We start from the raw sequence: 17180 nt of genomic DNA, 5'->3' as shown, positions 1-17180 counted from the left end.
TCTTTCCCTTACATAATCTTTTTAGAGGTTACTCTATGGAGTAGGTACACACCTCATCAGGAAAAGACTTTGAGAGTTTGAATAACTTGTAATAAGATATTTTGAATTAAAGCTTGGTGCTCTTTCTACCACTGAACCCTAACATCCCCAAGATATCTGACAGATTGAAAGGCAAGTACTTCATTATTGCCCCTCAATCTCTGAGTCATATAAATGATCCATGTCTTCTAATTGTGTGCCATTTATTAGACGTAGAGCTTGGTGGATTCAGTCAATCATCCGGCAGATATTTAAAGAGTTTCTGCCACATACCAGCGTGGTGACATGTAAGAGACCATGGCTAAAGTCTCAGGACAGGGTGGCCAATGTCCCTGCTCTCATGGACCTCATATTCTACTGCATACTAAATGCAGTGTTTGCAAATGGCTTTTATACTTCTCACACACGCAGTACATTATGTAACAGGGTAGGAAAAGTAATGGCAAATTTGTATTTTCTGGTTAGAAAAAAAAAAAAGCTAGATTCTTTTTATTTTCCTAAGGAGTATACCATGCTAATGGAGGCATTTGTGAATATGTGAATATGACTAAGAGGAGAATAATTTAAATTGAAATTACAAAACAGGTAATTTCTCTTTCATTTTATGTGGGGGGGGGAGATAAGGAGGGGGTGATATTTATGTTACAGTAGGATTCTTTATAGTTCATATACATGGTTGGTATATGTGGATCTTTAATGATAAAGAAATGTAACTACAAAGAAACATGAAGAAGCCAGATAGACAACTAGTGCTAATTTAAAACCAATTTTAAATAAATGGACCTTAAAAACATCTGAAGTTAAAAAAGTAGAATTATAAATTTATAATTGTACGTATTTATACATTAGTATAGTTATATGTAATATATAGATATATAGAGAATTATGTAATATTATAGGTACATATATATTAGAATTCATTAGTATTTGATTCACCAACATAATGTTCTGGATACCAGATTTCATAAAGTGAGGCTCACCTCTAGTTAAGAGATGTCTGGGTGACACCATATTGAATAAGCTGAGAGGACATTCCATTCTCAGTGGATGCTGAGAAATAATGTTTTGTGTAAGCCGAAAGAAACACACATAAACACACATATACAAACACACCTTATTTTGTACCCCATAGTTTTTTAGATCAACATAACATGACTTCTGGATTCAGAAGGGAGAAGATACAGCTCTGCATCTCTGCTAAGTAGTCTCCATTTTACCTTCTTTTTTTTTTTTTTCTTTTAACCCTGGCTTTTCTCATAGACTCTGTTTCTTTCTTTGCAAAAGGCGGGCCAGTGAGAGCTGGAAAGTGGGCAGCGGCCACGTGAGCACGGCTTCCTCCACGACCGCATCTTCGGCGTAGGTGCAGCAGCAGACCTTGTGAAAGGGGCTCTCTCATCATTATGATTTTTGTGGTCAAAAGGTTGCATACACTATTTTTTTTTTTCTGCTGCTAAAGCTTAGAAAGGGTGGAAAGCAAAATATTTGTAGAATTATTCAGGCCATCAGGTTACATAAGAGGTTCCACAGCTTTCTGCATCAAACTTGAACAGTTGAAACCACAAATTCTGTTTTTGCAGCCATAAAACATTCATGGCAAAAAAGAAAAAAAAAATAGAGAAAGAGAGAGAGAGAAAATAATAAAATCCATTTTCCATTCGCTTGAAACTTATAAAATTTAATGTGGTGAAAAATGACAGTTTATTCCCTGTAGGAAACTGCTCAGAGCCATGTTTCGTAGGCTTGGTGTGGAGACTTCAGGGCACATTTGCAGTCATTGAACACAGCGAGAAATGGCATGCAGAAAGAAGACGTTGCAATGTCTAAGTGGCAGGGTAAATAAGGCCTTTATCTAAAAGGAAAAGTCTGGCTCTCTACCAGAATCGTTAGGCTGCATCTCTTTAGTAATCGCCATCGGATCCCACGCTCCACTTGAGAAGTACACACAGGTCGACACAGGCGTGTTGACTGCAGTGCAGTAGACATCCCTGCACCAAGACGGAAGACATTTGGCTGTGAGTAGTAACTGAATACGGTTATCGGCGTAGAAAGCATTGAATAATATTTTGGTGGCAGTAGTTAGGACCTCCACAAACTATGGTAGTCATATCACGTTTGTCTTTCCGTGACATCTCACTAAGAGCGGAATTAGGCATCCAGAGTTAAGCAGCAAAAACAATAGGATCCAGCTCTGTAAATAACCAGAGGAACAGCCAAAGGCTTGGCCAGTAACACAGCTGGCCTTGATTCCTTGTCTGTGAAGTTAGCGGTTGGACTAAGTGACTTCCAAGACCCAATTTAATTAAGGTTGCATAAGAGTTTGAGAAAAGGATAGTTAACCTGGATATCCAAATCAGTGGAACAGTGAACCAGGTAACAACGGAAAACAAGAATTGCTGTGACCGTATCTGAGTAAAGTTGGATATTATATGTGGTTTGTAAAATTTCTGAGTCTACGATGGCTTTATGTGTTTTAATAATTTTTATTATTTTTAAATTACAGTTGACATACAATATTGTATTAGAAAGGGTGGAAAGCAAATATATTGATTAGACATATAACTGACAAAGTGAATGCAATATGATTTCACTTATATGTGGAATCTGAAGAACAAAATAAATGAACAAACAAAGCAGAAACAAATTCAGATACAGAGAACATTTTGATGGTTGCCAGGTGGGAGGAAGGTAGGGGGGTTGGGTGACAAAGGGGAAGGGATTCTGAGTCTACATTGCTTTAGTCATACCTTTAATAGTTGACTATTTAAATCAAATATCTATTACCGTAATAATGCTGTCTAATTAACCACTGCAAAACTCAATGACTTAAAACAATGAGCATCTATTATTGCTCAGGGGTCTACAGATCACCTGAGTAGTTCTGTTGATCTGGCCAGGTTTGGTTGCTCTCAGCTGGGTTTGTTTATGCACCTGCAATCAACTGGTAGACCAGCTGGAAGATGGCTGGGCTAGGGTGGCCTCACTTACACGTCTCGTGATTCGTTATCTGGTAACTGGAGTACTAGAGGTCACACAGCCAACTGTCTCTCATCATCTTGGAGAATAGCACATGATTGTCCTCATGGCAGATGGGAAGGGTGCCAAGAGAGAAGAGCGACAAACTAGGCCACTTAAAGCGTATGCTCAGAACTGGCACGCCGTCATCTTCATCACATTTTACTAGAGAAAGCAAGTTGTGAAACAAGCCTAGATTCAAGGAATGAGGAAATAGAGATCATCTCTTGATTTAAAAAAAACCTGAAAAGTCACATTGCAAGGTGTCCGGATTTAGGGAGGTATGGAGAACTAGGGACATTTTGGCAATCGATCTGCCACACTATACTAAGATGTCGGTATGGCTAAAAGCACCATCTGTATTTTCTGATGGTAAAAAAAAATTGTGTTTCTTTACATATTTTGTAGTGTTGTATAATGTCCCATAGGCATCGTCTTCCTTTGAATTTTTTTTTTTCTCCTATGTAATCCAGTCTACTTACCATCATTCAGTATCATATTTGGTCAAATCATAACTGAGGGCTAATTGACCCCAACTTCATTATTGTAGCTTTTATTCTCTACCTATTTTTGGATTAATGGTGGGGAAGCTGTCATCATAATTAAAGATATATAAATATTAATCTAAAATTGGTCCTAATCTAGTTATGATACAGAAAAAGTAGATATGATCCTTGCATAGTCTGGAATCTAAAATATTAGAGTCACGATTGAATTCTGGAGATATGGAAAATTTGAGATGACATACTAACTACCTCCCTGCTATTCTTTGTAGATAATTTAATCTTTTTGAGTCTAAGTTACCTTTTCTACAAAAAAACAAAAGTTTACTTATCTAAAGTGTCTTCTAATGTTAAGTTCTGTCATTTTAATTGGACTCAGTATACCAACGTTCCTGAATAATGTTGGACACCCATAACTTACTGAAATCTTAGAATAGATGTTTTAAAAAATATTTTGAATATTCAAAACATCTAAGTAATTAAAAACATCCTAGCTATTTAGTATAGACCGATATCAGGAAGGGGCTTTGAGAGAGTTTAGATGTAAACAGATATAAATCTTTAGCTACATCAGATAAAAATTAATATCATTCCATTAAAATTTTATCAATACTTTTCTTCCCATATGCTTGTAAAAAACTTTCAGAATGTTTCTCCATACAAATGTTTTCAAGTAATGCTGCAATTACTGCCCACCAGTCATTTTCAAATCCCGCCTTATTATTGACAGCCTCTTTAATCCAGGTAGATAAACAAGCTTAAAAGGAAAGAATTACTTGAGATCAAACTTGGTTGGACAACTCGGTAATTCTTGTCATTTTCTGCATCACCTGAAAGAAATAGCTAGTAAATAAAAATAAGAAAAATGTTTATTTTAGTTATATACATCATTCCACAGAAAAATACAATTGACATACAGATATAAACTATTGATTTCCATCTTAGAATGTGTTCTTAGTGATCTTCATAGGAAAGAGATTTGCCTCTATATTCAATGTTTCCATAAACATTTCAAAAACTGTAATAGAAGATAAACACATTAGAAATCTTCCAACTGTCAACCACCACAATTTAATATTCCTAACTTAAAACCAACATTATTTCCCCCTTATTAGAATTTCGCACATTTGGACATTGGATACAATTAAAAATACCTTTGAAGAATATAAATGAATCTTTTCTATTCGAGAAGAAAAATGCAATGCTTGAAATACTAGCTAATAAGCACGTGCAAAAATGGAATATAAGACAGACACCCAGGAATAAGCCATGTCATTAGCCTGTTAAAAGCTGGTCAATACCAAAGCCACAGTTTTTTGCTGTTATGCATGTATCCTAAGAGAATTTCCATTTTGGCAAAGCAGTGACAAGGTGCATATTCCTTTTCATACTTCTTGTTGTTTGTACAAAGCTATTTTGGTTAACTCCATACAAATAAAAGGAAATAGAAGCTTCAGGCCACCACTGGAATTTTTCAAAACAAAGAAAACCCATGTGTTTCATTCAAACAGCAATTGGGGGCGAATGTGGTTTTTGGCCAACATTTTCCAGAAAACCACTTAATCCCACAAGTTTCTTCTGAGTCTGGAGAGACAACCAGAGTCCCAGCTGACTGGCTTCACCTAGTGTGGAGATTCAGACTGGTCCAGGATATACACTCAACATCCATCAGAGGACATTTACAATATGGAAACAGGAAGCACTGGCGCATTTCACGTTCCAGTAATGCGTGAAATCCCACTGAATACCTACAAATGCTCAGGACTGTGATCGCATCCTGGACTGCTTCTCGGGGCTCTTGTTTTCTGCTAACATATCTGTATAATGCGCTGGAACCTGACTTCCTGGGTCATATCCAGACTTTGCTATTCATTAATAGTGGGATCCCAAGTAAGTCCCTTAATCACTCTTGACCTCAGTTTCCCACATATATACAACTTAAGGATAATAGTGTGTAACTCACAGTGATCTTGTTAGCAGGGAAAAAGATTATACACCTAAAGCTGTTTGACGTAGTGTCTGGCACATGTTAAACAGTCAATAAGTATTAGCTATCGATAGTATTTTATAGTCGTCATCATCATCATCATTAGTTATATGCAACCAAACACATATAAAGAAGTCTGACCATAAATCTGACATCAGCTTTACATATCACATAAAATGCTTATTCCTAAGAAAGGAATTCTCAGAGAATTCCTCATTGGAGAATCCCTAATATGGAGACCTGCCTTCATAACTCCGGGCTCCAGGGCTCATCCGTGGCAAATCATTAAAGGGGGTTGAAAATCCCATCTTCTAGTCGGGCTCATCCTAACCTCTGAAAGCCCCATTCATCCCTGGACTCATCAATCAGTATTTATGGAGCACCGGGTCAGACGGTGACAGAATTAAAGAAGGAGAAAGTCCCCTGATCCAGACAGACTCACGCCCAGTAAGGAGACGGCCATGTTACAAAGAATGACCGTGCATTAATGCATTGCATTAGCACACAGAAAGTGGCAGGGCCACAAAGAGGAGAGCCCTTATATTCATGCCCGACACCCGAGAAGAGACCTGGGGTCCCCGTCTTGGAAGATAAGAAGCAGTCACCAAATAGTGAAAAGAAAGGACTCCACATAGAGAGCAGCGGGTATCAAGGGTTCTGAAAGCTCCTGACAGGTAAAGAGACTATGGTTCGATGCAGCTGAAGGAAGAGATACGTTACAGTGATCAAACGAGTAAGTTCGAAGAGAGAATTATGAGAATATATCTCTCCCCCCATGCCCATTATGCAGAAAATGAAAATGAATTAAAGCACAAATCGTTCAGAGATGCCCACGCAAACCTCAGGTGTGAAAAAAAGAGAAAAAATGGTGAAAGAAAAATAACTTTCTTAGATAACACTATATTTTACTTGCTCTTGGAAAAATCTCCCTGTGAATGCCTCTTTCCGCAATCGGAATCCTTTTTTTTTTTTCTTTTTAATGGACCAAAGGAAACAAAATAATATTTATTGTGTCTTGCATTTGATCCTTACGAACATGGCATTAACCTCATATGGAAACACTTTGACGCCTCTGAAAATAATTCCTTAACCACAAACATGTCTTCTATTTGTCTGATCTCAAATTGTTCCAAGTGAGTATCACAATTTTAGGTCAGGTTTAAGGATATGACAGGCACTATCAGTCCATTAAATATGAATGATATATGAGGTGGGGGGCGGAGGTGTTGGCACAGGAGAGACTGCGGCGGTGGGGGGAGCCCCATTCCGGGTTCTGTGGGGCATTTGCCTTCCCGAGAAACTTTCCAGTCCCACCTGAAGACACTTACCCAGCAGCTCCTCGGCACAGATGAAGGAGGAACAATGGAACTGCTCTCTGTGTCCATCACACCCAGATACCATCTCAGAACCTCAGTGGAGCATGATTATTGGAAGCAAAATAACGCAGATAGGATTTCACATCCAGGCTTGGGATAGACGAATAGCAAAGATGTGAGGGCACCAACAGCCCCTCTCCCCGCACTCCACCCTCCTCGCCCCCGGCATCCACCTCCTCGTTGCGCTTTTGCATCCAGCTTCTAACCGGCAGACACTTGATCGGCACAGCCATTTCGTTTTCAGAGCGTACAAGGCCACTTGAGACTGCCTGATACGTGTGGGAAAGTGGTGGCCATGTTACTTGCACCTGTTGGCGAGAGCTGCCCATTGCCGCCCTCCCCCTTTCCGCCAGTTCCCATTGTGTGCCACCTTATTCTGTTTCAGTAGCAGCAGAAAAGAAGTCAAAGTACCCAGCATTCAACATGAACACATACAAAAAGGAGGCCAGAAAACTTCCTTGTATCTCTTTCTTTCCCAAAGCCGGCCCGATGGCCTGTTACAATAGTTAGTGTAGCAATCCTATCGCTTTTCAGAGCTACAGCACATAAAAGTTAGTAAAAGGCGACAACATAAGCATTTATTTGGATGGCTCATTGAGCATGACTATTATTACTCAGCTTCTCTCCCTCTCTCTCTTCCTCCCCCATCTCCCCCCTCCCTCTCCCTATCCCCTCTCTCTCTGATTCAAAACTATTCACACTTGCTATCCCCAAGTAGACCGTATCTGTTACTTCTGTGAAAGTAAATAGATTTGAGATCAAAGGCACTGAGACTTTTAACTTCCAAGAGAATAGGCTGCAATACTAATAAACTTTCACAGCAACCTTCTTGGAATGTAGACCGAAATTGAATAATTCTACATACAGAGCTTAATGACAGCAATGGAGAACGCACTCAAGTTCAAAGAAGAGAGGGAAAGAAGTATAGCAGCTACCGGCTCGAGCGACTGTGCACAATAAAACAAGACCAGATTTTGAAGTTTGATGGCCAAACTGTTTAGTGAGTGTCCATTACCATGTGGATACTAAAATGTTAGACTGTAACCACTCAGTGGTGGGAATAATACATCATAAGACCTGGAAATGGAAAAGACCCATTAAATCATCAAGTAATGCCTTTGCCAGCACAGGATGCCCTTCCCAGAGAATATTCCTTAAAGCGCCCCTTGGGATGAGCTCCAAAGACCAAGTCATTTTATCCATCTCCGAAGAGTGCAATCCATCTATCTACAGTATCCGATTGCTGTTATGAAATTAAACTTTGGCCTTAAAAGCATTGTTCCATACCGAACTAGTCCTTAGTACCAGGTTTTCATTAAGCACCAGCCATAGCCCTTGGAGGAGGCAGCAAAGGTCATTTTATCCATTCCCCAACTTCCGGGCAGGTCTTGTGTGAAATGACACCAGCCTGGCTCTTATTATACAATTCCCAAAGCAGGAAGTCCTATAGCCCCTGTTGTAATAGTGCTTTCCCAGGACACAAAACCCTCATGGAGAAAGCCTTTTCTACAGTCTAGGTAAAATCTCCCCGACCCCACAATTTAAACACATGTTCCTACAGTAGCAAAGAATGGTTTATCACCCTCGGTGCGTCGAGTGCCCACTTAAGTGCACTTCCTCTGCATTGCCTTTTGTAGGATTTTAACGAGGATTTTCATACCAGAGTCTATCAAAACAAAAGGCGATATGGGCTTTTGGAAGGCAAGGTGGTTCTTTTCCTTTTTCTATTTATGGACATTTGGGAAGAGGGCGGTTTTGATTAGTTGTAAAGAGAACACTAAAAACAGAAAACCATTCCCTAAGACAGTTAACGTCAGATTTTGATATAAGCGTGACACAAATCGACTTAATTCTTCATATTTCATTATATTGAAAGAATCATTAAGAGATTTATGAAATCAATTATAAATGTGTGAAATATGAAATCTACAACCTTAAAATATTGACATATCTACAATATAGTATGCTAGTTATACATCATTACTATTTATTCTTCTGTTACTTAAAATAGATAAAAAGACAGGACCTCTCACTGGCAATTTCCGATTAACCTATTTTAAATTCCTATCAGTAATTGAAAGTAATGAGATAGAATGTCTCTGTACGTTACAATTTGTTTTTATTACCTTTAACTGCTCTTTTCAAAATTTGTTCAGAGTAATGGAGCCTCTGCAGTATTTCAGTAAGGAACCCAGAAATTTATAACCTGAGTTTATGCTTCAGACAACTTCCTTACTTGACTTTTAATTAACTGGTAGGCGTATGCTTACCAACAAGATGCTTTGAGGAAAGAAATCAAAACTGATTACTTTCATGATATTGTTATTTTCTCTGTGTTTGAAAAAACGAAAAGTTTATAAGAATAATTTTATAATTGCATGTTTCTACCTTAACATTCCAGACATTTCTCACGTGCATCACATGGATAGAAATAAAACAGTAGAAAAGAAGTTGACAATTTAGTCATTTGCATGTCATGGTTATTTTCAATTTTTGACAAAACTTGAAAGTGTTCAATTCTAGAGGGTAAAAGAGTGAGCGGGTGCCTCTGACAGCACACTCATCATTGTTTCCCTGACGTTGTCTTGCGTTAGAAACTAAGAGAGAGGGGGAAGGAGGGCCTTTTCCTGAGTTTAGGAAGGATGGAAGGATCCGGGTATTCCAATAAACATTCTAATGCAAATTTTTTAACACAGTTGTCAAACCAGCATTTCTGCACATATTACCGTAAGGTTTATCCTTATGAAAATTCTTAAGAAAGGGATACGTTAGCTCAGAGCAGGTCAGTAATCTTAAGTATTTGATTTCACATCCCATAATGTAATGCTTCCGTAAGCCCATGATGCCTTTATATCAGACAGTGGTGTTAGTATCGTGCTTGATTCTCGCATAACATTTACTGAGGCCTTTTTTTGCAAGATTCTACCTCCAAAGAAAGACGTACCTTTTGTGGATTTCTAAACTCAGCCAGGGTTGTTGGGAAAATACTTATCTACAGCAACAATAACAGTTAACATTTTATTGAGTGCTTACCATGTGCTAAACACTCCACATGCATCATATTATTTGATTTTCATAATCACCCTGTGAAGTAGGCACTATAGTGGTTTCCATTTTGCAGGTGAGGTTCACCAAGGTTAAGTATCTTGCCCAAGGTCACACAGCTGGTGAGTAGCGTGGCCAGGACTTAAACCGAGCAGCTCGTCTGCAGAGCCTCAGATCGTACGCCACACCAGGCTTTGCACATGAATCTTTTTAAGTATCACTTTTACTGTCACTCTGCTTCCTTGTGTCCTACAGATTCAGCAGCTTGGAATCATTAAGAAAATAAGAGCACACAGAAAAAGCGAACCCCATAGTTCTGAAATAAAAACAATATTTTAAAACATCTCTTGTGATCTCACGATCAATAACAAGGAGAGTGAACAATGCAATATAGATATGCCTTCCTGTTAAATTGTACAGCTGAAACTTACTGGATTTCGTTAACCAATGTCACCATAAAAATAAAATACTAATAAATTAATTTTTTTAAAAAAAGAACGAGAGTAAAATTAACTCTTTAGCTAAATTTGTTTTCCTTTGTTTAAAAACTGGAAGGCACCCGAACTACTTTGCTAATTCTAGTCTAATCATCAAGCTGTAACTTTGGGTCACATGGAAGAGCAAACAAGAACAACACTCGCCTCCCACCTTTCTGCTAGAAATAGTAACAGTAGCGTGAACATTTAAATATGCCAAGGCCACTTCTAGGAAATTTTTAAACCATTTACCCCTCAAAAAGAGTAAATTTATATACAGAAAGAAAGAAAATAAGACCATCAGAAAATAATTACAGGCATGCCATTTTCAGAAAAAGCAATTTCTTATTTTAATTAAAGATTTTGCCTCTTGTTCAATCATCAATCATTTCGTGTAAACTATAAATAGGAACAGTTCTATAATGATGAATTGTTCTTCTAATGGTTTAGCTGAATATTGAAAAGTAGAGCTTCTGCACTTAACTTTAGATCAAAAAAAACAAGCACGTAACTGTTAGTAGATATGATTAGGTATTTTGTGACAGAAGAAGTAATTATTTGACACAAGTGGCAGTTTTAGCTGACTTTAGAAAGTTTGTCTATCTCTGTGGTCAAGCGCTCACAGCTGAGAGCAAACGGATGAGCTTCAAAGCATTGATTTGGAACACTGGAAAAAGATAGTCCACAGATGACCGAGAAGAGCATGTCCCCCCTTGTTTGGGGATTTTTTTTTTTTTTCCTTCCAGATCTCCTTGTCAAAGGATGATTGATATGTGTGGAGCAGCCCTTCAAACGCCAGTCGCTGCCCGAGGCACTTCCTATAATCAAAGCACACGCCCACCCAGAGCTAATTAGACATTAGATTAGTGTCAACTGATTGATTTAAAGCAGCCGTCCCTCTGTCCCCATTCCTCTCTCCCAGCACAGTCAGGACGGGACTGGTCCCCAAAATGGCCCTCTCATCAAACAGGCAAATTTTCCACAGAAGCTCCAGGAAAGAAACCTAGAGATTATGCAACGTGGCTAGAACACACCAGAATAATATTTCTTAGAAAGAAGGCAAGGAGGAGAGAAAGAGGAACAGACATAAAAAGAGAATGAATCACGTTTCCTAGAGCAATGAAACCCCTCGGTCCAATTTGTTGAGTTAAGTTAGAGAGAGTGTTTGTGATGTTTGAAAGAAATTATTTGCAATTTAACCTAGAAGAGTTCTGAGTACATTTGGCTACAATTTAGATACCATTTTTCAAAGTCTTTTCCCTTCATTTTTTTTCCCCCCTTTATAAATATATGAGCCGGGAACATTCGAAGTTGTCTTAATGGATTAAGCAGAGACAAGGCTGCAAGGAGCAAATTAAAAATGAAATAGTTACAGCTGTTGGAACTGGCATTGAGCAGAGAGAGGTAAAAAAGATTTCTCTTCTCACAGGATAAGGGAGATTTCAGAAACACAAAGCCCCGGCAGAGCTCAGACGTGCACGCCCACAAAACGGTATGAGTGACCCCCTACCCCAACTTTTTAAGAACTGTGCAGTTCAACTGCCGCTTACCCTGTAAAGGATCCCAAATAGTTGTAGTTCAGCTAAAAAGTGAACCCATTCCCAGAAGAGACCACCAGAGCGGGGGGCAGCCAGGGGCCAGTTTTAGACTTTTCATTTGCAGATTAAAGGCCTTTTCCACTTGTCACGTCCTGCTGCTACTGTACGCTGGGGGTCAGGGCTGGTCCAACACAAACACACCTCCGAAGTCATTTCTGTGAACGGGGGGCCCAGAGCAGAGCTGTAATGGTAGCAGAGACATGTGAGCAAGATAGCACCAGCTGGGGCAATGCCAGGGGCCTTCGTGTAAGGATACCGCCTCATCTCTTGGATGGGAGAGGGCTGGAGAAAAGGAAGAGGGGCCAGCGAACGATTTGGGGAGAGGCAGGTAAGGGTAAGAAGAAAAGCAACAGCCACCAATTGAATTGACGTTTCAGCTGGTTATCATGCCTGCTGTTCTTAAAATTTTTACAGCTTTTAAGCTTACGTGTATTATCTCATTAGTTTCCTGAACATCTCTGGAAGACAGTTAAGGCATGTGTCGTTGTTAATTTATAGATTGGGTATTTCGCCCTTTACAGACATAACGATTAAGGCCAATAATTGTTCCCCCCAAGACAGTAGGAAAAGTCAGTGACCAAGCACCGGGCCTGAAGACTCGGTTTCTGCTTAGTGATCTTCCTGACGCCCCACACTGCCTTCCAAACCTCTGTCTTAATCGCATTTCACATCTACATATCATTATTTTATTTTTACTGTTTTTAATGTCGATCCCAGTTCTGTCTGCAAACACTCTATGATCTGAAGAGTTATCCCTCTTAGCTCAAGAAGTGAATCAGACCGTAAGCTAGAAGTGTAGGAGGTCGCCAGGGAGGGTTTGCAGAATCCAGAGGGAACGCTGACCACCGGGTCAAGGACAAGAGTGACAACCGGAGTTTATTCCGTGTGGAAACTGAAACCCCGAGCTAGCTTCGGCGTGATCCCCACCAAAGCAGGAAAGGTGTAGGGGAGTGGGCATCGAAAACTTAACACCGCGCTCTAAACTATGTTGTGAAAACGGACGGAAGTTTCTGGAATCCAAAATGCGATCGGGCAGCAGAGCAGAATGGAACTATTGTTTTATTTTTCGTGTGTATGGGTCTTAGCATCATAATGACAGCTTTCAAGGGCTACTTAGGTTGAAATATGAAGCCCCCAAAGTCAAGGGTAGGTGAAGTCTGGACAATTCCAGCCACGTCACCCTTTCCCCCCCACTTCCTTGTCTCCCTGTGGGGACAGGATTTCAGAGAACAGAACCAGAGAGCCAACACGGGTGAGGCATGCGGGAGAGTCTTCCAAATGCCGATTCGGCAAATTCTAACTTTTTTCAGCTATAAACCTTTCAATACCTCAAAATAAATCCTTCAATTTTATATGAGATTTCGATTTCCGCAGCTGTAGATTTATGCAGTGTGCTGAGGCCAGGCCAAGAGAAGTGAACATAAACGATGTGACAGATAGCATAAGGATGTTATTCAGCCTCTCACTCCAGCATTGCTCACTCAGGAACTTTCCAAATGTCCTGCGTAGCCCCTCTCATTAATTAGCTGCTAAAGCAGCTGATCTTCTGCAATGGATGTGTGTCTCCAACCGCTGGCCCTCCGCTCGAGAGACTTAGGAAGCAGCAGGCTTCCTCACACCTGGCCTGGATCCGGGACTGTCAGGTGGGCAGGTCACGTAGGCTTCACTGTTACAGGCGCATCTGTTCACGTACGTCTGCCCTCTTGGTGTGCCGAGCTATGTGCTCTGGTCGCTGGTGGGAAATGGAGTACTGAAATACAATATGCTTCAGGAGCCAGCTACGTTCACTAGGAAATAATTTCAGATGTGTCAACAGCATAAGCCGTCGGTAGGTTTCAACAAGATCATGCAAGAGAAAATATAGGCCTATCACTATATTGCCTTTATTGATATGCTTAAGAATGAATTAATATTTTCTGAAATAATATTTCTCTTATAAATCCGGCTGTGTGCCAGTTTTCTTATAAATATCTCAGTTAATCCTAATCATGACAGAGCATAGTAGGTACAATCAACCTCATTTTATGGAGGAAGAATCCAAGAATAAGAGGTTAAATGCACTACCTGTAAAGCATCTAGGTGTTCACTTGAAGAACCCTGTCTCCTTCGTCTGCTACATTATTGATCAACCCAAAGGAAAATGATAGTTTCCTCAAAAATAGGAACCTGTGAATAATAAAGAGAAGACCGGTCCCCAGCAAAAATTACTGGAAGAGTCCCAAGTCGGTTCTCTTCCATGGGAACGATAGAGGCTTTGTCACCATAGCTGCAGCCGTACACGGGAGGACTGGAATTGGATGACTGAAACCAGGATTTCGTATGTAATTTTAACTTTATCAAACTTGTACATGTGCGAGTTCCTTCTGGCCAAGATGGAGTAAAAGGAACCATATCTACCCTCCCACCTGAAACAGATTTTAAAAATTGGGACAAAAATACACGAAACAGTGATTCTGAGGACATGGGACATCAGTCAACAAAGGACAGTGAACTCCCAAGAGACGGGAAACAACAGGGGAGCCCCAACAATTTACCTGGCTTACTTCCTGGAGAGAATTCGTGGAACTCAGTGGAGCAGTCTCCTTGAGTTTGGAGACAGGAGTGGGTGTCGGGGATGGGGCAAGGCAATGAGAGCCTGCAGGGCAGAGTCGTCCAGAGGGGTGAGGTGTGCAGGGCAGAGCCCCACAGACCAAAAGCCTTCAGCTGGTCAGTGCATACTTTTGAGGAAACTACCTGAGGTTGAAGAAAAACTCACCTACCAAAGTTAGATGGCTGGTCAGTGCATACTTTTGAGGAAACTACCTGAAGAAAAATTCACCTACCAAAGTTAGACGGAACAATCTCTGGAGCTCACCAGTGGCCGGGAACAGTTCCTGACCCACCAGCCAGAGGAAACCTCATAGCCCACAAGTCATCAGGTCAGGAAGAGGGGCAAAGTCCACCTGAACTAAGGGCTACTCCGGACGGAGGTCTGGGAACGTCTCTGGTCCCTTGTTTTCCACATACAGCAAGACCATTACTCTTGACCCCACGTCTATCTGGTATTCTCCAGAAAGTGAACCCCCTGCCTCCTATTGGGGTGGGAGTAGGAATACGGCAATAGAAGGTCGGGAGCCATATTTTCACTTTTTACACTTCGTCCTTCACCCCTGCCTTCTCTAATGCCTTCCTCGATGCCAATAACCTGACATTTACTAGATTTCATCAGCACGAATCGGCTTATTTTTAATTACTATCTTTACAGGCACATAGTTTTCAGCTCCCTATCATCTGTTGAGTCATTCACCAAATTAGTCATCCTTTCTCATTATCTAACTTTTGAAAAATTTCTAGTTCATTGTGTTCTCCTTCCCTACCTCTCTTTTTATTTTACCTCAAACTTTCTTTGAAATTATTTAACTGCTCGATAGATAAGTAGGGTTTTAAAAGAAATGCATGCAGGTTCTACTACACATATTTAAACACATATTCAAAAAATGTCTAGCCAGAAGTTCAAAAGAATTCTTCCTCAACTGCAAACAAGCAATCCACATTCTGAATTTTGGTGGCCTGCGCTCACAGCCACGTTTATCTGCTTATGATATCTCATTCTACTGACGAGAAAGTTGAGACTTAAAATAAGGAAATAAGTTGTTCAAGGTCATAAAATCATACTTACATCTCAGAGTTGTTTTGAGTATTAAATAAGATAAATCACTTAGCATAGTTGTTGTCTTACAATGGACTTTACAAAGTTGTTTTTCATAATTAAACATGTGGTCCTTATTTATTCTCCAAATTCTGACTAGAATATGGGTAGGTCAGTAGGAAAGTGGAAAAGAGAAAGATACGTAAAGGAATAGGAGGCACTATGCTCAACCAGGGAATAATGGTGTTCCGGTAGGAGCAATAATAACTATTTCAACTCATTTGTACTGTATTGTAAACAAGTGCTAAACCTTTTTTTTTTTTTTTTTGTAAGCAGCTATGAAACCAAAATATGTTGGGAGAACAATGACAAACCAGTAACTTGTTCAGTAGAGTAGGCTGAATAATCCCTTATAATATGAGAAAAATAAAATATAAAACTTACAGTCATTCCTTGGCCAAATATCTTTAGAGTGTATTAATGCCACATTCAATTACATTTTCAGAAATCCCTTAATCTACTTCTTAAATTTATTTTGTTTCCAAGTAAATTCTAAAAGTTTTTGCCTTGAGTTATGAAGGAAGAAATAACTAGTACCAGACTAGCCCTTCTACAATAAAAAATAAAAAATTAAAAAAAATAAAAACACAGAAAACTGGACCAAATATGTGAAACAACAGTTTCCAGACACTGGGCAATGAGTAGTACAGGACTGTGATCTCTGTAAGAAGGGAAACAAGGTGAGACCTGTGACCGCCCTGGATTTCTACCTGGAGGCAATTTCTGAATCATGGTACAGGGAGAGGGAATCAAGTAGAACACAGTGGTCTCCTTGGCTAAAACTACAAGGATCAGAGTTTGAAGGCTGGGGTGACTGGAATTTCAGTGGCTGAAAGGAGGGATCTGCACAGAAAGAATCCACAAAATCTGGGCAGGGGTCTGCTTGTGTCTTTGGCTGCCTGTGGTTAGAGATAGATTATACAAGCTAACGGAACAATGAACAGAGATAGGACGGCTCATGGGAAGCTCTCTGGAAGAAAATAATTGCATTACAAACATCTGACAAAAAGAGTCGAATCCAAAATGTATAAAGAACACCTACGACTCCATAATAAGACACACCTGCTAACTGAAAATGGGCAAAATTGTTGAAGCAGCCATTCCACAAAAGAAGGTGTAAGAATGGCTGATAAGCATATATAAGAATGCTTATAAGACATGAAGATATGCAAATTAAAACCAAAAAGGAGTACTTTATGGTAACTACCACACACTCACTAGAATGGCTAAAATTAAAAAGACTGACAATAGCAAGTGTTGCAAAGATTGGAGGCAACTAGAACTCATACCTTGTTGGTGAGACTGTACAGTCACTGTGCAAAAAAACACTGAGAGTTTCTTATAAGTTTAAACATATACCTGCTCTTCGATCCAAGAATTCCACTCCTAGATATTTATCCAAGAGAAGTGAAAACATAAGTCTACAAAAATACTAATGTGTAAATGTTCATAGCCG

This window comes from Pteropus alecto, unplaced genomic scaffold (genome assembly GCF_000325575.1).
Source record: "Pteropus alecto unplaced genomic scaffold, ASM32557v1 scaffold134, whole genome shotgun sequence".
Lineage (NCBI taxonomy): Eukaryota > Metazoa > Chordata > Mammalia > Chiroptera > Pteropodidae > Pteropus > Pteropus alecto.
The sequence above is the reverse complement of the archived record's forward strand: the minus strand, read 5'-3'. Positions refer to the sequence as shown.